Raw genomic sequence first — 22,485 nt, 5'->3', positions numbered from 1 at the left:
TGGGGGGGAGTTCTGGCAGTTTCTCACGGAAGCCACCTCTGCAGCCTCCCACTACCCAAAACGTTGCCATTCAAAACCAAGTACAGTCATTTTGCCATTTAGATGTGAATGTCCAATTAATTGCAGGGATCCAGTTTAGATGGTCCAGCAACAGTCTGTGGATAAACTTTGAAAGGGGTGAAGACAGAACTAATTAGGAATGAAAATGCCTGATTGGTGCCACTCTTTTTTTTTTTTCCAGTTTTCATCTATTGTGAACTTTCTGATTTTCCCAAGTAATTCTGAAATCTAAAAGTGTAGCTGTTATGTCCTAATGATTGAGTAGTTGTGTAGGTAATGTACTATTAAACAGAAACAGAGAGTTTGTCTTTATCAATCGGCACCACACTGTGGAAAAGACAAATACCCGTGTTTTATGTACCTGAATATGTACATAAAGCAGTCTTATGGGACGTCTGATATACTTCTGGAATGTCCATTCCTCTTCATTAATCGAGGCTGTTGCCTTTGTGACTGAAAAACAGGATCTGCTCAAAAGATAAATTTAGACCTGTGCACAACCAAATACTGCAATACATGTTCAACGTGGTTTGTATAAGGCTGCTTCCCTCCAAAACTGTGGCATCTCTAAGTTAATCTCAGCTCTATCCAGATTACAATTAATAGCTTGGTTTATGTGAAGTGCAAGTGTCAATGTTGTAGCTAAAAGTGCACAGAAATCACATTATCAGCTACAAAGACCTCTTTTGCTTTAAAAATAATACTGAGTCACTGGATAATAATGATTCGATAATGGAGATTTTCCTTAGAAGTGTATGTTGTTATGCCATGTGTTTTGTGAATGTGTGTTGTTGTGGAAAGCTACAACACTGTTCATTTCCATTAAGAGTCTGGATGGAAACTTTGAAGCTAATTGAGGAGTCCAGAAAGCTCTGCAGAAAAAAGGATGTATTTATAAGAATGCTTCTTAGTAGATTTAAAAGTGCTTTAAAAATGGATGGATCCAACTCTCTTAGATTTCAGCTATATGCTGGAATAGATATGATATTATCACAGATCAAGATTTTGAGGAATCCTGAGGGAGGTTGTCAATAAATTCTAGCATTTTATTAACAGACAGGTCAGCTTTCCAAGGCACTTAGAGCAGCTCAGGAGTGTTACATGTTGAAGAGTTGGAAGCGGTAATAATGTCTTCAAGGAGACAAATGGACAAATATAGCGAAGGCTGTAAAGCCAGAGCATAATAATTGAATCGATGACTTGACTATGATAAAGTACATGGTGGACAAAAAGGAAGAGGGCTGTTAAGTTCTTTTCTTTTTATTGTCAGTTGAAAATGAGTCTAGAATGGATCTTTTGGTGAAGAAGTCAGTAATGCCTCCAGTGAGAAACATACAATTTACCTTCTCTCAGAAGCAGAAGTCCATCATTCTGTTGCAATGTCAGTTAAGAGAACAGTGTGCTCTAAATCTTTGTGCTTAAATCATAGGTCTGTTCCAGGGGTGGTGGCTGATGACAAATGGAACTGCTTGAAAGCTTCCGCTTCTTAAAGAAGAAAACTTTGTTTGGATTTTAGGAAAGCTAGAAACATGACATGGGGGAACAGGTCAGATCACTGTCCAGGGGCAGGGAAAGACCTGAAGGGAAGTGTAAGAGATAAGATGGACTAACTCTCCTTTTACTGGGCTGGTGATGTTCCCGTTGACATACACCAACACAATTCTGACTGGCCGAAAAAAGGACAAGATTATTTCCTTTGTCTCCAAGTTGTTTGCTGCTTTGATCTGTAAAAAAAATCAGTTGTGTGAATATTTGTTTGTAATAGCTCCACTGCTTTTGAATTAAAGGAAGCTGGTTTACACATGGGAGTGTGTGGAGGTATCTCAGCCTGTGCATTTTATAGAGCTCCTAAGGTAAGATTTGGAATATTCCCGTGGGAAGAAAGAGAGGGGCAAAAGGGTGTATAAGCATTAACAAAACCTACTGAAATAAGGAGACTGTTTAGCATCCAATAGAAAGCTGTTATGCTTTGAGGTGAAACTTGGGAACCATTTAGCAGTATGTAGAAAAACTTGCAGAAATCTGAAGATGCCGTAGCGGAGTGAGATCCCAGGGAGTGTTGGATGGGCAGAATGTGATTGCTGTTTGGACTTTTGCCAGGCATTTTGGTTAAAGTTTCTTCATCTGTCTCCCAGAGGCTTGACAAGTAACATCGGAAGTGATTCTGCCTTATGGAAAAGACAAAAAAAAAAAAAAGATTCCTATATATCTAATGTAAACTGTAAAAGCATGGTATATAGAGAAAGAGACTATTTTCAAAAATCAGTTCCCAGTCTCCATTATTTTTGTGAGCTGTGGCATTGTGAATTGGTGAAACCAGATAAGGGACCTATATTTCTTCTGTGGCTTTTAGTGACCTTGAGTTTTATATGGAAAATAGAAGAAAAAGAGTATTAAGCACCTCGGCTGCTTGGAAAAGGATCTTGCCTGAAAACTTGTACAAGTGAAGACGTTATTTTAATTGTACTGACTATTTTGGCTACTTAGTCCTCTTCCAACTTCTTCCAGAATGCCTGGAATTTTTAAATATTATCCTGAAAATGACTGAGCATTGTATTGTTCAGATGTTCTCACTTTCTCTGACTGGTACTGCTGACCCTAGTTCTGCTTCTTATCAATAACTGTATGTCTAAATAATTCAGTTTTAAATAGAAGGTTTTTTTGCTGTTGATGCTCCAGTCTTTGATACATTTTCTATTTTCATATGTCCCACCAAATTAAAAGAAGGCTATTATTGTGTAATGGGGGGTGACTAGCTAACATATTTCTTTCTTAACTCTCCAGAGAGCCTGCTGCTGACTTTTTATTTCATGTTTTCATACAAAGTCTATTTCATTTATCATTTGCCAGATTTTCAGAAATTAAATTCTAGGACTGTCTTGTTTCCCTCTTTGTTAATCACTTTGAGTTTTATGCACTGATGAATTTCCATGTTACTTTCTCATTTTTGTTAGATATAAATTTACTTTGTTTCCATGCCATTTATGAGCAGACAGCTTTGTAATTCTTGCACCTTTTCCCTGTTTAGAAACTAACTTTTAGTGCTTACAGTTACCTAATTGTATTTGCCTCTTTTCAGCTGAGATGGGAAAACCGAGGCTGGGAGGGGAACAACAGGGCTTTATATCCTTCTTTGTAGCAAAGTAGAATCAACTTTACTTCTTGAATTAAAAAAAAAAAAAAAGGTCTGCTGAACACACAGAAACCTTCATATTTCAGTTCACCTTCTGTGCTTCCACAGAAAGGAAATGCATTTTCAGCTGTATTTTTGTAGAGTAGTAGCTAGTGACTGGTTAAATTAATCAGAAGTGTCCATTCTGCATGATTCTTCTGGGGATATATTCCATTAAGTGACTGCTTTTTCTGTTTTAAGGTAGGATGTATAATGTGACTAAATAGTGTCTCTAAAACTTACTGTATTCTGTTCTGTAAGCTTTTGCTTGTCTGAGCTATATGGTTCAATGCTAAGATTGATTTTGAAAGAGTACTGAATCTTATTCTACATTTTTAAGCCACTCCTGTGTGAGGAGTTTGGGGAGAGACCATTCTCCCATTTGCCTGGTAATTAGATCATCTTCTGAGGACTCTAGCATTTAACAAGGTTGTATCCACAGCACTAGATTTAGATGAAGCAGAGCTCTGATTCCACCTGGAAATGATTGTGCTCCTGTAATTTAGTTAAAATGAGCTGTCAGAAGTGAGACAGTGCTTACGTATTTTTAAGTGTAGCTCAGAAGCTGGAGAAAACCCTGGTGACACTTTGTTGCTAATCATTTTATGTAAGCCTTTCCTGCAAAGGCAGAGCATGCATTCCTAATACAAAGCAATGAAGAAGTCAAGTGGAACTCTTTTACAACAATACTGAATACTGGTTAAAGTACTGATACTTATTAAAGTGCAGTGTCACTGTTGGATTATACTCCTTTCCCAACCTACATTCAGATAATTTAAAAAGCACCTGAATGCCTGATTAAATCTTCCAAAATTATTCTCAAAACAACCTTGTAATATTTTTTTACAACAAGGTAATCATCTTGAAGAAGATGCAAGTCACAGAAAAAAGAATTTCATGTAAAGACATTATCTTAATCTCACATAGTATTCTGTTTATGCAGAAGTGACTTGTCAGTCCCGTTTTAGCCATTCCAATAAAAATTGCCAGGACTTTGGATTACCTAGAGTTCTCATTCAAATGAACAAATACTGAGTGTTTTTTAAAGTTAGGCAATCATTTAGGGTGCCTACCTGAAGATTTAGGAGCCTGTTTCTCGTCTTGTAAGCTTAAAAATGCTAGTGGTGGTCCCTTAGTGGTGGCAGCTTTGCTTTAATTAGTTTGTGTGGTATTAAGGAAATGCACCTGAAGTGTTTGTGGTGATAGCTCAACGTTGTAGGCAAGGGCCAGAACCTTTTGAAGTTAATATCAAAACTCTCTTTGGCTTCAGTGGTGCAGAACTGGCCTGCAAATGAATAAACCAGCCAGCTGGCTATATTGTAGAGAAATAATTATTGCAGATTCCTCATTAGCACTATTGCATGTGAACTTTGCAAGCAAATGCTTGAAGCTAATCTCAGATAGCTATTTGTTAGACAAGTGAATTAATAGCTGTGGCTGCTGGTTCATGCAGAGGGTTCTCTGTTGGTTTTTTTTGTCTTTTGTTTGAAGACTTCAATCAGTATAAATGATTTAAAGGCCTCACTCCACTAGATGGGGAAAAGATGCTTATAATGTAGTACTTGCTTACACTCTGCAGTTACTGATATGATGTAATATTTTTACACTTGGGTAAGTATAGATTTTGAATAAAAGAATTTAATTAACACTGAATAAATGTTCCTCATAAGGGGAAAACTATTTCTATTTCATTAATGCTTCATGCTTCTAGCAGTTAACTAATTTAATTTTACTCCTGGTGTTCAAGGTCTGTGCTTTTCTTTCCTTCTGTTTTTCAAACTTTGTTTTAAACATGTTTTGTTTGTGTTTTGTAGTTGGGAAGAGAAGATCAGCCAGAGATAGAAGATAGGGAAAAGTACAAAGCATTTTTTTACTTTAGTTGAACTTCGTGTAATGCACAGTGGACATGTATCCATGACTGTGCATAAAATAAATGTAATGTGAAAAAAATTAGGTTTTTGGAAAGATCCCTGAGATTTAAAGATTACAAACCCTATTTTAAAAAGCAAGCTAAGGGACAATGAATTATTTTGAATAAGTAAAGTTAGGGAGGATCAGTCACATTATAAAAATAACACTTGCACATGCAAGCAAGCATGCTCATTTAATTTGGCTTAGTAAGGAAATTTAGGGTTTTGGGGATCAAAAGCCCTTTTGAGAGTTGTTTTTAGTTGTATATGCAGTACAATAGAATTTTGTATAAAATGCTTAAATTCAGGTTACAAAGTGAGTGAAATGATGTGGCAAATGTTCAAAGTGAATAAAAAGTATCTGTTCATATTGTGTTTCAAGCATCGAGGGTTTTGGTGTGAGAAGTCCAGGAGAATGATTGTTTTAAAAGTTTGAGGCAAACAATTTTTCATTTTTATTTTTCTACTAACTCAGTACAGCTTTATTAAAGGTTTTCATGCAGAAATGTTAAGTGCCTGGTTTCAATATTTGGTAGTTCTTAGTGTTTATCTTATAAAGCTGGTAAAATTTTGAACAACTTCAGGTTATTTCATTCAGACCTTAAGGTCATGCTGTGATCCTCAGCTTTGGATCTTGCACATTTCTAACTTCATCTTTCTACATTTCTACTCATTTATGCTATTTTTCATTCACTGAGCTTTGGGAAATGCTATATTTTTTTTTTATGATGCAGGCAATTAGGGTTCAACAGTGTGTTTTTTTAGTGGCCTTGCCCTAAGGAAGATGTTTTAAACATTATTTTGGAAGTCTTAGAGCAGACCAATGTGCTGTAATAATTATACTTCAATAATCCAAAGTGATGACTCCAGGGAGATATGACTCCAGTGTATACTTTATTCATATATATTTCTGCTTGATGGTAAAATTGGATTTAAAAAATAAAAAAAATAATTGGAAGAAAAGATCTGGAAAATTGATTCTTCGTGAAGGTCATTAATGTTTTCTAAAAAGAAGTTAAAAATTAACATGAAAATCTCATTGTTAAAGAAATCATTCTAGCTTTGTTTTGCATAGTACGATTTTTATCAGTACAAGAAAAGTCTCATAATAGTAAAACCTAATTGTTATTTTCATCTGAAACTGGAAAGTATTCAGTGGCTGGAAAACAGACAAAGAAAAAAGGGGGGAGAAAAAGAAGCTTGAAGAGAACACTATGGACTTCATGGAGCCATGAGCTGAAGGACAGATTCATACTATGTTGTAATATAAAGAAAAGAGGTTGCAAAGGAGGAGGGGAGAAGAGAAGGGGAGTCAACCAAAACTGCAAGATAAGGTTTAATTCAGAAGTATTTTCTGTCCAGTATTTGACTAAAATATCTTTCAAGTGAATGAAGGAAGTTGATATATAAAAGGAAACTTAGGCAGCAAAATGAAGAGCTAATGTGAAATTTGCACTTTGTCTAAACCCCCTAAAAAGAGCAGAGTAGAAAAAGTCCAGTTTGTAGGTTTTACAAAACATTTGAATCATTTGTCTTTAAGGATGCCTTAATTACCAGTCTTTGTTAATTAGCTGGTTCACTTAAAAAATGCATGCAACAGAAATATATGTACAACGTCACTGAGTCATTGAGGTTGGACATGACCTCTTGATACCATCTAGTGCTAAAGCACAGTCAGCTAGAGCAGGTTACCCGGGAGCATGCCCACTTGGGTTTTAAATACCTCCAAGGATGAAGACTCCACAACCTCCCTGGGCAGCCTGTGCCAGTGTTCTACCATGTTACAGTCAAAAAGTGTTCAGAAGGAATTTAATGCTCTTTAATTTGTGCTTATTGCCTCTTGTCATGTTAGCAGGCACTACTGGGAAGAGTCTGGCTCTGTCAACTTCACTCCCTCCCCTCAGGTATTTTTACACATTGATATGATACTCCTGGACCTTCTCTTGTCAGGCTGAACAGTCTCAGCTCTCAGCCTCTCCTCATATCAAAGACGCCCCTTAGTCATCCTCATGGTCCCTTTTTAGCCTGTTCTTAACCCTTTCCTCACTTCATTAAGTCTATATCTTTCTTGTACTGGGGAGCCCAGACTTGGACCCAGCAGTCCAGATGTGGCCCTACCAGTGCTGATTTGGGGTGAAGGATGACCTCCCTCAACTTGCTAGCAACACTTTTCCTGATGCAGATGTATGTCCACTGTAAGTGTTCTGTTAGCTGGTCCTCCTTTACGAAGGGTAAGTCTTCTTACAGACTTCCCTACTAGTCCTAGGGGCCTGGGATTCCTGCAGGCTGATTATCAGTAAAGACTGAGGCAAAAAGGCCATTGAATACCTCAGCCTTTCAGTGTCTTTTGTCAGCAGGGCCTCAGGCAATGTGCAGGCTAATTCTGTGCTACTCACTGCTTGTGTGTCACTGAGAATCTGGAAACAACTGCCTCCTGGCTGCCTCGGTTCTCACTCTCTGCTGGAGTAGTTTGCTGTTCATGATGATGGCTGTTGTTGCAGTCAATTGTTTAATTGGAGTGAGTAGGGACTCAAAGAAGCCATTGCATTTCTGAGATGTAGGGTTGACTGCACCTGTTAGGTGTTGCACTAGATCTCTTCAGTGATGGTTAGGTCAGGAGTGCAAATATTGGTTTGACTGTGTCTCTAGATAATCTCATTATTCCAGCCCACCTAAACAAGCAGTCCCTAACTATCCCATACACGTGTCCAGTTAATGTCTTTGTCTGACACCAGTGTTTTAACATCTGTTTCCTTTTGAAATGAGTCTCATTTCAGCCAGTTATCCAGGGTGCTGTCAAAGCCCATGTGTGAACTGTATTTTGCAGTGATAAATGAGTACAACTTTTATCATAATCCATTTATTTTTTTGCTTGGATCCCTTTACAGAATGTGATGGGTGGCCTACTTTTGTGGGGATGAAATATTATTTTCCTGTTCTTTTGTGACATAATGGGTCTTGTAAAGAGTTTCATAGTTTTTTGGAGTAGGTGGCATTATTAGGATGGATATTAATTATTTTGGGGATGCTGATACATCACCTCTGCATGATCTGTATTTGTCTCTTGAATGTTCCTCATCTCTTGCTAATTATAGTTGGCCTTGGGGGGATCAGCTTCCTAAGTTAAATAAACCAGTGTAACACACAGTGTTTCTGGAGCGTGTTCAGGTGAGAACTGGTTCATGTCACCAATTCGATGTTCACAACCGCCAGGTTTTTTCACGGTTTTGCGGTGGCCATATGCTAATGCTGCTACCTACACTCCTGTTTGGGAGCAAGCATCCCAAATGCCTTTGCCCTGAAAGCATGTAAGTTCCTTTCTCTTCTGTTTCCAGGCTTGTTGAGTAAACTTGTTCTTTTCTTTCTGCTTTAAGAAATTTGTCTTTTTCCTGCTGATTGATATATTTCCTCTGTTCTACCCATTGCATTTTTTTAAAACCAGATATAAACTCTTCAGCAGATTCTGTGATTACTGTTACATCAGTTATCTGAAACTGAGGAGGGGAAGAGCTTGTGCAGATTTTTTTCTGGTTGTCTGTTTTGCTTACCTAAAAAAGTCTACCTCCATCTTTTTTTCCTTTGTCTTTTCTTCTCCCCACCTGCCGGCTCCTGAAAATTGGAAACATGAGAGGCCTTGTCTGAGCATTGGATTAAGAGCCAGGAAATCCTGACTCTTTCCATGACTCATTGTGTGTGTCCTTGGGCAATCTGTTACTATTACAGATAAAAGCTGTGCATAGCACTTGGCTGAAAAATTAAAAGCATGGTACATGATCCAAGGAAATTATTTCAAATTTAAATCAAAGAATGGCAAAAGTGGACAGAAAAGAGAGGCTGCAGAAAATTAGTATGGGGGGAAAGAGTTTGTTTATGAGTTCCATAAAATGGTTGTGAAGGGGGATGGGTATTGCTCACAGTAATTTCTGTCTTTTTGAACCCTTTGGTTCTGTCACAGTGCAAGCATATGCTGTGGTAGTAGATGCACATACACATCCCTCAGTTTCAGAGCTGATATGTTCTTATGAGAAATGAAGTGGGTAAATAAGGGTGATGGAAGAAGAGAGGGTGCTCTGTTCAATAGAGGATGCACCTGCACTCCACTTCATAAATCCAGTTCTCTGAAGGTTTTCTTGGGAGGTAGGCTTGGTGATTGTGTTTACATGTGTGTAAATGCCCGAGGTTTTCTTGCTTGCTTAATGTTTTTTACATTTCACATCTTTAAGGATGTGAACTCTTCCTCACAATTTAGAAGAAATAACAGAGATCTTTGGAGAGAGAAAAGGTCTGGGGCTTCTAGGCAGGGTCACCTGGAGGCCAGAGAAGACAAATGGAATAATTTACCTATATTTTCCATGATAAATCAAACATGAAAATAACTTCCAGAAGTAACAGAATATGATATATGATATGATATGGCATGATTGATACGAAAAGCTGCCTTCTGTATTCCTTACGTGACTTCTCCGTATAAAGATGAATATAGTGAAAAGCTGCCTGTAGAACACACTGCTTTCAGAGTGTATTTGCAGGCATTTTAATACCATGTCCATTCAGTGTTCATTCACATGACATTGCCTATAGCTTTATTTGCCTTTTTTAATGATCTGTACATCAGCTCCCATTGCTGTGATATTGAAGGTGGTATTCTTCTATTCAGCAGCAACCTATCTAATAATCTAAGGCAGCCTTTCCATCCCACAGCCTCTTGTTCATGTAACCTTGTCTCTTCCTTCTTCTCCTTTTGTGTTATCCAGTGACTATGCAGCTGTGCCAACACAGTGGGGAGGAAGTTTGCTAGACTATTTGGTTATTGCTTAGCCTTCCACCAAAGAAATGCATACTTCTGTGGTGAAGGCTGCTGGGGTCCTTGTATAACCTTTGATATTTCATTTGGTGAGGAAAAACGGCTGTGCTTGGAAAGAGTGTTTGGCTTTAAATTATTAAATGCCTATGTTTGGGTTTTTTTCCTGGTTTTGAATAGTCATGGTTAATTGAGAAGAAAGATATCAGGGTTCTGAGATTCAGAATCTTCTGGTGATGCTACAGTATGCAAAAGGTCATTGTTTCAAAAGGTCAGTCCTGCTTCTGCAGTGGAAGTTGCTGTCCTGATGCCAGTAAGTGGGGTCAGTCTGACCTCTGCTTGAGAGTGTTAACTTGCATTTTCCATTGTTGCTGCTCTTTTGACATGCTGGGATAGCAATCTGATGAAGAAACTGATTGAGAAAGGGTTTAGCTCTGGATTCTGTGCTATCAGATGTTTATCCTAGCTTTTGTGATCAGTTTCTATCTCACAGACTTGCCGTAGCAAGTCTGGTTTGTAGCTGGGGCCACATAGAATTCTTGTGTTTCATTAAATTTAGTCCTGTCACTGCAGATAACATCATGTATCATCAACTAATCAAGCTTTGTCTTAAGATCTCTCTGGTTCCTTGTACAACCCTTCCTTTTGGAAGACCAGTTCACTTTCAATTCACCATTAATGGATGCATTCATCAAAATTTTCCAAATCTGTCCTGACAGAGAGTAACTATTTAAAATTGTCTGATGCCTGTCAGGGGCAGGAATCCATAAGCTATTTATGAATCTAGATTTGACTCCCATAAGCACTTTATTACATGAATAATTGCCTCCCTTGGACAATAGACGTTCCAATGTGTGTATAGGATCAAAGATCCAGGGCAAAGTTCATCTTCCGAATAACCATGTTGTTGTTGTTGAGGAAATCTTTAGAATCAAAAGGACGAGGGAATTTGTCTCAGGTCAAAACTGTTTTCTTCAGTATTGTTTTCAAAGAGAATGTCATTGGTTGTTTTTAAGTCTTTCTTACTCTCTTGCTAATTTAATAGACTTTTCTCTCATGGGTGACTACTGACAAGAAATACTTAGAAAGGATGCAATTTAAATGTACTGAAGTCAAAGTTAATTGTATTAAACCTTCTTAAAATGCAAGAATCATATAATACCAGGAAAATAAACATCTAGCATGCAGAAATTACATTACTACATTCCTTCTCTCAGTTGTGCTACAAGCAAGCTTTTTCATAATGAAAGACATAAGGGACTTCAATATAGTCTAGACAACGATTTTAATTTCTTGTGATATTCTCAGTCAACTTTTTGACTTTCGAGAGTTCCCAGATCTGAGGACTCATGCTGCCCATGGAGAGTCTTCCCGGTATCTCCATAGTTAAATTTTATTTATTTTGTACATCATGCTCTACTCTTAAAGAAATGTGTCAATAAACAAAGTAATAATAAATCTCACACATCTTGCAACACCTACTACCCCATAGATCTTTGCTTTTAAAAATCTTCACTTTATTTACTGTTACTACTGTATAAAATTAATAGTATATCTTGATGAAAAGAGGTTTAACTTGGAGGATTGATGTTTGAGTCTGCTTTCAAAAAAAACCCCACTTGAAAGCTTTTATCTTCAACTACCGTAGTGCTGAAGGAAAAATATTCTAAAAATTGTAAATACTGTATTTTCTTATGAAGTTTCAAGGTCAGTAACTGTTCTTTTTACCGAGAAAACATCTGTTTTCATGAGTTTGAGCCTTAAAATGGATGGTTTCAGCTTTTGTTCTGATTGCAGCTGGCAAAAGAATATGCTCAATCCCTAGAAATAAAAATCAGTTTTACCTAGTAATGGCTATAGGGATCTTAGAGGCCAGAAATCCACACTATAAAAGTACCTAATATAATTTAGGAGCTCAAATCTCACTGAGAGTGGCCTTAAAGTCCTACATCCTTTAGAAGCTTTGAAAATGTTTTATTACCCAACCAGTGTTAAGCAGTGTTTACTGAATGCTTGGCCATTTAATAGGCATCAGGAGATTGTACAGGAACAGGATGACCTGGGACCAAAGGACAGCCCTGCTCAGATTCCGTCCCCCTGGGAATGAATCATAGTAGGAAAAGACATTTTCCTGAATACCCCTTAGTTACTGTGGTTTTATATTTTCTTCTGTGTGTCTATTTCACAGGATACAAATGAATGCCTTATATGATTTTTTTTTCCTTCATCTTCTTGGTTTGTGCTTTTATTGCAGCCATATAATCTTCTAAACACCTGTTGCTGTTTTAACTCAATCTTAATCTCTTGCCAAAAACTGAACTGTGGTAAGAATGCAGTAGTCCCAATAAGGTGTTAAAAATAAAATAGTGGTTGATGCTTAAATACCCATTTATATACACAAACAAATTAATCCTCATACCTCATGCAGGGAGGTATTTATTCTCATTCCAGTTTTAACTGCCAGGAAGCAAAGAGAGAATTTAAGCAGCTAATTTTTCAAAGTTGCTTTTTTTCCAAAAAGTTTTCAAAAGATAATCTAATGAAGACATCTGTTCAACCTATCTAGTTTCAAAGTGTTACATAACAGTGCTACATTCTCCTTTAATCTCCTCTACTGTTTTCTTTAGAGTTGTGGTAGAGTTGACTGTTCGGATTACATGTAAAAATAAAGATTGTGTGTAAATGTGAGCATATAACCAAATACCTCTCAATAAAAGATATCAGTTATTTCTGTTTTCTAATGCATCCATTCTATGTCATGCTCCCTCTGCCCCCTCCTCACATCTTACTGGTATTTCAAATCATAGTCAGGTAGCATTTGGGTTTAGTATGTTGAGAAATGGGTGTGCACACAGGCGATGGCCACTTCTGACACTGTGGCAACATTGTGTATGTGACAAGATATCCCAGAAGTTTCAACATTACATCAGTGTGCTCTGCTCCTATAGCACTTGCTAAGGAAGACTCTAAGAAACCCAGTTTACATCTGTGTACTGGTTTCTGTGACATAACTAACTATAAATATTGCAGGAAATGAAGAGGGTAGACCATTTCCTGGCTTTCAGGGTTTGGTAGATTTTCTTTTTAGATAAAAATGTAGCAGTTTAGAGACAAAAGCAAAATTAAACTGCAGTTATACCCTCTGGGCCATCAGCAAGTATTAACCAAAGTATTATTATCAAGAGTATTAACCAAAGTGATTGGCTTGTTTCCTTGTGGTTTCTCTATTTGTAAAGCACCTTACCACAGCAGTTTTTAATAAATCTCTTCTGACAATCCATTCGAAGGCAGAGCAGGTGACCTCTGGTGCTGCTCTATAATTTCTCATGCCAGTTTTACCTGTCCATTGGGTTTTCTAAGGCATTTCAGTGTAAGAGATGAGAAGGTTGTCTTATGACTGGCCTCAAACAGACTCTGAACAGGTGCCTCAATTTGGACAAAGAGAGACTGATTTTCATTAAATTAAAATTCAAAGATGCATTGACCTACAACATGAACATCTAATGTCTCTGGTGTCTTGCCAGTGCTGAATCCTGGAGATAACTGTATTGCTATTACACTCGGAGTTACGGAGAGCGTGAGGGAAACCCAAATAATTTCTTTGGTTGCTGCCTGTGTGATAGCCTTGTTAATGCACCCCAATTACATCTCTAGTTTAGTGCAAATGCTTGCCCACACTTCAGTTTTTAGCAAGATATGCTGCTTTCTTCTCAGGTTTCCAGTTCAGTTCCTTGTTTTCTTTAGTTTTCCACCATGCTTCTTCAAAACGTGAAATAATCTTAGCCTGCTGTTTTACTTCAATAAAGGGCAAAGGAGTTGAGGGGAAAAAAAAGACAAGAAACACAAGCAAGGAAAGGCATCTCCAGCCATGCCCTGAAGGGGATTCTGGCTTCTAGATTTTACCTGCTGCTGCAGCTGGGAAACAAATGACTATTTTTGTAGTAATCTTGCTTTTCCTGGAGAAACTGTGAGCATGACTTTATCTCCTACTGCAGTATATCTGACATAGTACAGGCTGGAGGTAAATCCTGTTGAAAAATGTATTGTGTGGGTTTAAGGGAGAAGGATTGATTGGAGTCATAAAAACATTTTTAGGGGTAGTGATTAAAAATAGGAGCAAGACAATTTGAGTTACTTTGGTAAATGATTCTGTAATAGGGAATAAGAGAGAAAATGTTAGTTTTTGGTGAAGGGATCATTTGAGCTGGAAAACTAAGCTGGTAATAGAAGACTGTATTGTTCATTTTTCTGGTTTGAATGATGCAGCACTTGAAAGTCCCCTTTCTGTTTTAGATTGTGCTACAGTACTTCATAGCTAGAAGGAGAGGAAAAGGAGAGGAAAGGAGACATATGCCAGCTCAGAATCCAGCTGTGTTACTGTGTAGTAAAGACCTAAAAGCAGTTCTTCTCTTTCACATATGTTAGCACTTCCCTCTCTTTCAAACATAATAGGATTGAAATAGAGTAAGAGGGTATTTTGGTGAGATAGGATGCTTCATAAACTTTGTTGCAGAGAATACCACCTAAGAGCATCTAATTGAGAGCAACGGCCATGCAAATGACCATAACATCACACATATGGGTAAGGCAGCATCTAATCAAAGACATAAGTGCATAGTGTGCTGTGGAACACACCTGACATTCACCATACTTTATCAGCTTAATTTTGAGAGAGGAAATTCACTGTTAAAGGGAGATTATGTGGCCACTTTGTTGACCCTATTTATTCTCTCTGGAATTAGGTACATCTCACTTGCTCCATGGTCAACAAAATAAATCTATATATTTCTCTATTTAGACCTTTCTTTTATAAGACAGCAGGCTATTCATTGCACCTTGTTCAGGGCTTTTTTCATCCTCTTCTTCAATGATGAAATACTATAAGAGGTGCAGTTGCTGAATGCCACAGCAGCACCATTGTGTCAGTTCTTTTCCTTTCTGGGGGAGATACAGCAGTATATTATTGATTCTGAGCAGTTGAAACAGATTCCCAAGAGGCCAAAGAAACTTAGTGGCATAAGATCTGCAAAAACAGAGCAAAGGCTTTTGAGTGACGTGGTGTGCTAGTTTGAAACCAAACCAGTGGAAGATTGCAAGTCAGAATTATAATTTAATAGGAAAATTAAAATAAATGCAGTAACTACGATAGTACACTGACAGAGTCAGGATACAACCTGATACCCTGTTAGTCAGGGTGGTGGTGGCAGTCCAGATGAAGTGGTCCTGTTGAAGCAGTGGTCCTGTAGAAAAGGGTCTGATCTTCACCTGACAGTCCAGTGATGTAGTTCTTGTCCTCTAGGAGTCCTACAGGTAAGGGCTGTTCATGCTGTTCTAAACCCCAGATTATAGCCAGGTGGGAATGCTTGGCTCCTCCCCCTGGGTGGAGCATCTCACAATGGGTTGATGTAATTCTGTGAGTCATGCTGTGGGTCCTTGATTGCCCATTAAACAGAGATAGCTCCCGGAGGGAGTTATCAAGGATGAGTCATGGTAGGAGATAAGGAACACTGCCCCACCTGCTTTAACAGTTTGTGAAGATGATAATAGAATACATACTTTTGGTTACATCTTACATTGTAACCTAGGGCACATGGCTTTGAGGTAATCATGTGGGAACAAGTCCTGCCCTGACAGCAGACGCTGTGGGCAAGTGTGGAATCGTCTGCTGCAGCGCAGGGCTTGGAAAGGGTGGCAGACTCACCTTCCTCCAATCCAGCCTCGTGACACACCTTTTGGCAAGGCTAAGACGTTTTTAGAAGCTGCATCATATGTTTCAGTTAGGGCTGCCAAGCATTAATTTCTTCATGTCTCTAGCTTTAGGATACAGCTAGCATACAGTAAATTGACACAGCAGCTTGCAGTGCCTCGTTTGTTTTAGGTTAACTTGTGTTTTACAACTGCCCATGCATATATATGCCTAAACAAATGTTTTTCTATGGCAGTTTAAAACTACATGATGCAGAAATATGTGTGCTGCTCTGACTGCATGATTAGTTTGAAGTTTGGTGTGGTGATTACTACAGTAAAAAACAAACTTCATCTGGTTTTGACTAGAAAAATCCTAAATTCCATGATGTTTTTAGCTCAGTTTGCTTTGTATCTGTAATTGCAATGCAACATTAGTACCCAGTTACATCCCCCGTTATGATTTACATTCAAGAAAGTGTATGTAAGACTAGCAAAGGTCAATAATACTATTTCTGTGCCTGTCTTAGTGATGGGTACCACAAGAAGTAATATCTGCAGTAGAAATAAAAATAGTATAGGCTAATGAGGAAGGCTTGGCAGAAAACAGAATAAAGCCGTGAAGTTTTGGGGCTTCTAGATATAAAGAAACAAAAAATAATAGCCATCTCATCCTGAAAGAAAACAAACCCAAAAAACCTTTTCCTTTTTTTCGCACAAAGAACTACTTGATCTAAAATTTTAAAGAATTGCTTGTCTTCATATCAAATAAAAACATGCAGAGATTTATTTTCTACTGGTTTTGCAACTGCCAATGGTTTTTTCTCTAGAGCTTTGGCAAGTTTCAGCATGCAACTGTTAACAATAGCGAAGTGATAGCTTGCAGTACACATGCACAGCCTGGTACTTTCGAGGAATCTCTTGCTTGTTCTCATTTACCTCTGTCACATTTCAAATCTAGCTTCATTATTATAAGAAATTAATACTTTAGGAAGGATTATATTGAAAGAATGCATGCTGACTTATAGATGGGTTTATTTCTTAAACCCTGGAGGTACATTACCAGATTGAGAAAGCATATTTAAAGAAGGAAACCCTTGCTTTGGTTGAAATTAATTCCACTAGAAATTGAATGAAAGGAATCTAATTCTCTTTCTGCTTGGTTGTTTTGGTTATATTTCACATTTTCTCCTTGGACAGAAGAAGAAGTGATTTAACAGAGTGGTGTTCTAATCAGTTTCCTCCTGCATTGAAGGCTGGAAAGCTCACAGATGTACAGTGCCTTTCATACTGTACAGCAGAGGACATACCTTTCCCCAGCCTTCTCCTAGGAGTTCTGGGGAATTTGACTCTTCAGATGATAGGTCTGCTGAAGCCAAGTTCTTTCCAGCTTTTGTTGCCAACTCTGTTCCTCTGCTTCTGTGGTAGCATAGCACTGACCAAAATTATGTTTTCTCTAAGACCTTAAAGCTGTTTGAAGCACATACTCATTGAGATGTGAAATTCCCTGCAGATATATCTGCTAAAGAATGACCTTGACCTCCTGCAGAGTGAGTGAGGTAAGAGTCCTTCACAGAATGTCCCCTCCTCCATACCCAAATCTGAGCCCTGTAGGGGTTAGTGGGTCAGACTGCAAAGCTGCTGTTCCACATACCTTTATTCTTTAACCCAATTTGCAGGCTTTTAGTTTGTCGGGATAGCATGGTTCCACAATCTGTGCTTCTGTTGGCTTCATTATTGCCTTCATGACATAGTCCTGTGCAGCACAGTGCTGCTGTGTTTGCCTGAGAGAGTATTCTGGACGTATTTTAGTTTCTGTCTCCTTTAGAACTCGAGCATGGTAGTGCTAGTCATGAACGCTTTTAGATTGACCCTATACATTAGTTTTGTTACTTCATTAAATATTTGAAACTTGGCTTGCACAACCGTATCTGTTCTGTCAATCTGTAGTATCGCAGTATTGACCTTTTCATGGGACTCATATTCCTCTAGAGACATTTTGGTTTGAAAATTTTTGTTTCTATAGTAAAATATTTAAGACTTACCAAGCTAGTGGTATGAAGTTATGGTGCTATGAGCACAGGCTGATGTTTCCTTGGTTTTCTTCAACCAAAAATGCAAAGGAAGGGTAGTTAGATAAAACACTTTTTCATGTTCTGGTGCATACTCAAAACCAGACTTCTCACTGCATGTCCTTTAAAGTATGTTGGGAAACTTTCCCTATGTGAGAGAACCTGCAGCTACTATTGTTGACATGCTGTGTTAAGTGGCTGCCATTGATGAGCTGTGGAGGGGATATTAGAGCAGCCAAGTCTACTTACATGGCCTCCGTGCCGTAGGAGAGATGGGCACCTAGTGACCTAAGGTTCAGCTACTATCACAAGAGCCTGGAGTACAGAAGAAAAAGAGCTAAACATCAGTGTAACAGAGGACAGCTTGGCTGCTGGAGTGTAGCTGGTGAGTTTGCAGGCTACCAGGAGGCCCTCTTGGGGCACGTAAATACTATACTGTCAAGGTAAGGTCATCTCAATGATTGATGGTTTGATCATCCTGGAGGTCTTTTCCAACTGTAGTGATTCTGTCTCTGGCTCCTCTCATTCTTCCAGTAGTGAACATGCTGCTTTCCTCTCCAATTTCCTCTAAAAATACCTTTGCTCTCCCCAAAAGCCACCCCAGAGATCTGAGGATGATATGCACCAGCTTGGTAACATTCAAGTCTGGAAAAGACAGCTGCTTTTTTATGGGTCTCTGGATTCAGTGGGAGCAAGTGTAAATATAGCAGTTAATGTTCTTTCACGTCTCTGCTCATCTAATGCCATCTGCTTTGTGTCCATTCATTCAAACTGGTGCCAAAATGTATTTCTGGAACAGGTTATTTGTGCATCAGCAGACTTGATCCCAGATTGTTAGGCGAGAACAAATATATAAACTGTATGGTGTGGGTAGGCAGGTGAACTCTTAAGATTTAATGTGGCTATTTATAATCAGACATTGCCAATAGTTGCTAATCCACAGGGTAATGGTAACAGTTACAACTTGTCACTGTTTCTGGTGGTGGTGAAGGAATGGAAGGAGCAGTTTCCCCTCTGGGAAAGGTCTTATTCCTTTGAGTGCTCTGTCCGTTTTCATCACCTATGGCAACACCAAACTTCTTGCAGAGTTTATCAGAAATCAAATATTTATAGAGCTGGGGCCTAGACATGGTGCAGATGCTTTAATCCTCCCACTTGTTGATCTGTCTTTATTTTAAAGGAGTGAGAAATGTGTCAGGCAGGGTTATGGCCTTCTCTGTCTGTTTATGCACATTGTCCCTGTAGTGGTATTAGTGCGTTATTAAATATGGGGATAAGGGATATGTAGGTTCATTTATATTCACATAAACATGTTTCTATCACTTTGTCTGATTCTTTTTTCAAAGTAGAAGTGTATTCTATGTACAGGGCATCTTGACTGCAACATAATTGCAACTACCCAAGCGTTTGTACTATTTGTAGTTATTAAGGCTTAAGCCATAACACTTAGCACTAGCTGTAACATTTGTGAAAATACAAATCTGGATGTGAATTAGACTGGTCTGAGGCTTTGAGTATATGTTATCTTTCAAATCCAGCTGTACATGTGGACAAAAACACTATTCTCAGCTTTTCACTCTCATTTCCACCAGAGATTAGTCTCTCCCCTGTGATCTGCCAGCAGAATTGTTTGTGCAAGCCCTCCCTTTCCTGTTTCTAGGATAAATCCATCCATTTAGTGCAGACCAGAGGCCTGAGTTTGGTGTATCAGTCTGATTTCACCAGACACTAGGTAGAAACTTTGAAGTGGTCTTTTGTGGGGAGAGAGGAATGGTAACTTGCAGCAGAGGATCACCATGTGCCTGTGAGATTAATGTCATCCAGCACAGCTGGATCTAGTAGCAGAGGTCTGCCCACCGCTGTCCTTGTCTTTTTGGGAAGGTTATTCTCTTCCTGTGCACATGGGTGGCATGGCACTGCTTGATTACCTGTCAGCCTTGAGTGGAAATAAATACAGCATTTGATGTTGATTGTAGGCTGTAGCCTTGCTGGTGTGTAATCAACGTTTCCTCTGCAGTCATTTCATCTCACCTGATTTCACACTAGCACATGTGCAGGATTTAAGCGTAGGTATCTGTCTATGTACAGACTGTCTGTTGCAGTAGATATGATTTAAGATAGCCATGTAAGTTGTGTTCTTCTAAAACACAATGTAGTATTATGAACTGTGCGTGGTAGTGTTTAAAAATTGGTCTGATGTTCAAAGAAGATAACAGTAAAATGCCTTTTTTACGTTTAAGCTTCAGGTTTGAGCCTGGTGGTATTTTAGTCTTTGTGGTGCAGTGAAAAAAACTACAGCAGTCATATTTCAGGAAGCATTCAAAGATTTAATAGGTTCATTTTCTTCTGCTGAAACTGAAGCATACATAACTACTTTCAACCCTCTTTTTTCCTTTATAATTATGCAGGAGTAAACAGAAGTACAATTCCCTCTCTAAAACTAAAGAGAAATTCTGTATCTTCTACATACTTTTGTTTAGTTCTTAGGAGAAACATAGGTATTAAAAATCCTTCATTGTCATATTTGAGAGACATACATAGGGATTTTTATGCACCATTCACTTGGACTCCTTTAAAGAGAAAAGCATAAGGAGAGTTTCAAAGCTTGTGTTCCAGCATGGGAATGCAACTTTTGACATATTATTTCCTGTTTTGTGGAAGTAAGGATCTTGCTCCTGTTCTGGTTCTTGCAGCTGATTCAAAGATTGAACTTTTTCCTTGCTGAGCTGATTTGTAGGTTGCGTTTCTTTAAAATATGTTGTTTAGCTGCCTCTATCATGCTCCTGCTTCTCTTACAGCAGTCATCTGCTCTGCCTGCTCACCTAGTGTTAGCACTTGGTAGAAGGGATTTCTTTTCACCAGCTTCAGCCATCTGGAAGCACCTTCTTTTATCTCCTAAATTTGTTAGGTTTCCATAGTTTTAAAAAATACTTTCTGAAGTTACAACTGTTTTCTTTCCCCTTTTATTCCTTGGTGTTTGGACATATTTCACCAGACCAGATTGCTCATAGCAAGTAGGATTTGAACTAGATAATCTCTGTGGTCTCTTCCACCCGAAACCATTCTGTGCTTTTCCTGAGAAAGCCAAGAGAGCACATCCTCTAAAACTGAACATCACTACCTGGATTTCTTAACTTGTCCTGACTCCAAGAGATTTTAACAAAGTTGCTGCTGCTTTATTGTTTACTGAAAGAGTGATTTTGTAAGATATATCTATTGTTCATGTATCTATGGTGCTCTGGTGCTCCCTCTGTATTGATATCTCTTAAAATGCTTGAAAATCTGTGGTTTATGTTTGTTCATTATCCAGAGGTCTTAGCAGCTTCTGGCTCTGTGGAGACTAATGGAATAGAGGGCTGAGATGTACTTGATACTCTGTGACAGAGTAAGATTAAAATCTTGAGAGGAAAGGAAAAACTGAGAGGAAAAGAAAAAAAAAGTCTCCTGTCATAGAAGTATGGATGGTAGAGTACATAAATTTTTCTTAAGGGTGGATTAATACTGGCTGAGTGCTTTAAGAAGGGGACAATATGCTGAGATAAGGTCAATAAAAAAACTGATTAGAGAACTGACTTTTATTCTGAATTTAGTAATAAACCTGTGTAGATGAGATAACTGTTTGGCAAATTATTTTCCTTTCAAAATGCATTCATAGCAATGAAATATTGGATGTGCAGACTTTGCTGAAAGCATTGCTACTAAAGCTGGAAGAAGCTAGTAGTTAGTTGTCTGTCTTGTAGAGAAAGTATCCTAGTAGATGGAAAACTGGGGGAGAACCACTTAGTCACATTTTTCCAACTTAGAGTAATTCATTTATTATGTAGAACATACAGTTTACTGCTGTTTAGAGATCCAACTGCATCTACAGTAACAGTATAATAAAGGAATATTTTATATGCTTCATGTTGAACTTTGGATGGATAAGGTGAAACTTCATAAGTGGTTTAGTTTCAGTTGATTTTGTTCTCAAGTATTTTCATGGGTTGCAGGTGTTTTTTTAAACAGCTTATGATTTCCATTTTTTTTGCTGGCTATGTCGGCTGTAGGGATGATCTAATGTGCTCTTTTCATTCACATTGGTAGTAAATATAAATACAGACAGTGATAAATTATTCCTCTTGTTGCTTTTCAGTTTATTGGGCAGTAGGAGAGCCTAGCAGTCTAGGGAAACATTATGTTGCAAATAACTCTCTCAGAGGAGAGGAAAAGTGTATTTCATACATTATAAAATATAGCAAGCAGTCAAATTAAGCAAATATATCCACTCTAATGGCACTTCAAAACTGTGTAGCAAAGGAGTCTGCAATCACAGGTAAAAAAATCTGCTTAAAATTTTGAGTCTTGTGTATTGAGATGGTTATTGCTTTTCTCGATTTTTCTATTTTTTCCTTGCCATGCAAGGACAAATCTCCCACATTGTTAAGGTCAATGTGAGTTTTGTCTTTGATTTGACTGGTGCCAGTGTTTCATCCCTAGCCTGTATAAGTTATGACTTTTCCACAGAGGTAAGATTTTATATTTCTTAATAATTATGTATCTGTCTCTATTCATCTGAGCAACTAAATCATGAGAAAGGTGACAAGCATATTGATTTTGCTATCATATTTTGTCTTTGAGAGTGGTAATCTTCGGCATAGTGGATACATTTCCCAACATGATGAGTAGTCTCTGGCTTTTACAACACCCCTTGGTTGAGCTGACAGAAATGATTTTGATGTAGCAGCTTACTGCTGGAAAATGCTGATGGAGCTGAATGAAAACACTCTGTGGGAATGTGTCAGTGTG

General features: G+C 38.2%; 1 protein-coding gene across 5 annotated transcripts in view; it reads left to right on the top strand.

Annotated features, from left to right (window-relative positions):
• The window catches only part of UBE3D (ubiquitin protein ligase E3D), a 163,607-nt gene that overhangs the window by 55,472 nt on the left and 85,650 nt on the right, over positions 1-22,485 (top strand). The gene's annotated exons all lie outside the window — the stretch shown is intronic.

The sequence above is a fragment of the Corvus moneduloides genome, chromosome 3 (genome assembly GCF_009650955.1).
Source record: "Corvus moneduloides isolate bCorMon1 chromosome 3, bCorMon1.pri, whole genome shotgun sequence".
In the NCBI taxonomy this organism is placed as follows: Eukaryota; Metazoa; Chordata; class Aves; order Passeriformes; family Corvidae; genus Corvus; species Corvus moneduloides.
The sequence above is the reverse complement of the archived record's forward strand: the minus strand, read 5'-3'. Positions and strand labels throughout refer to the sequence as shown.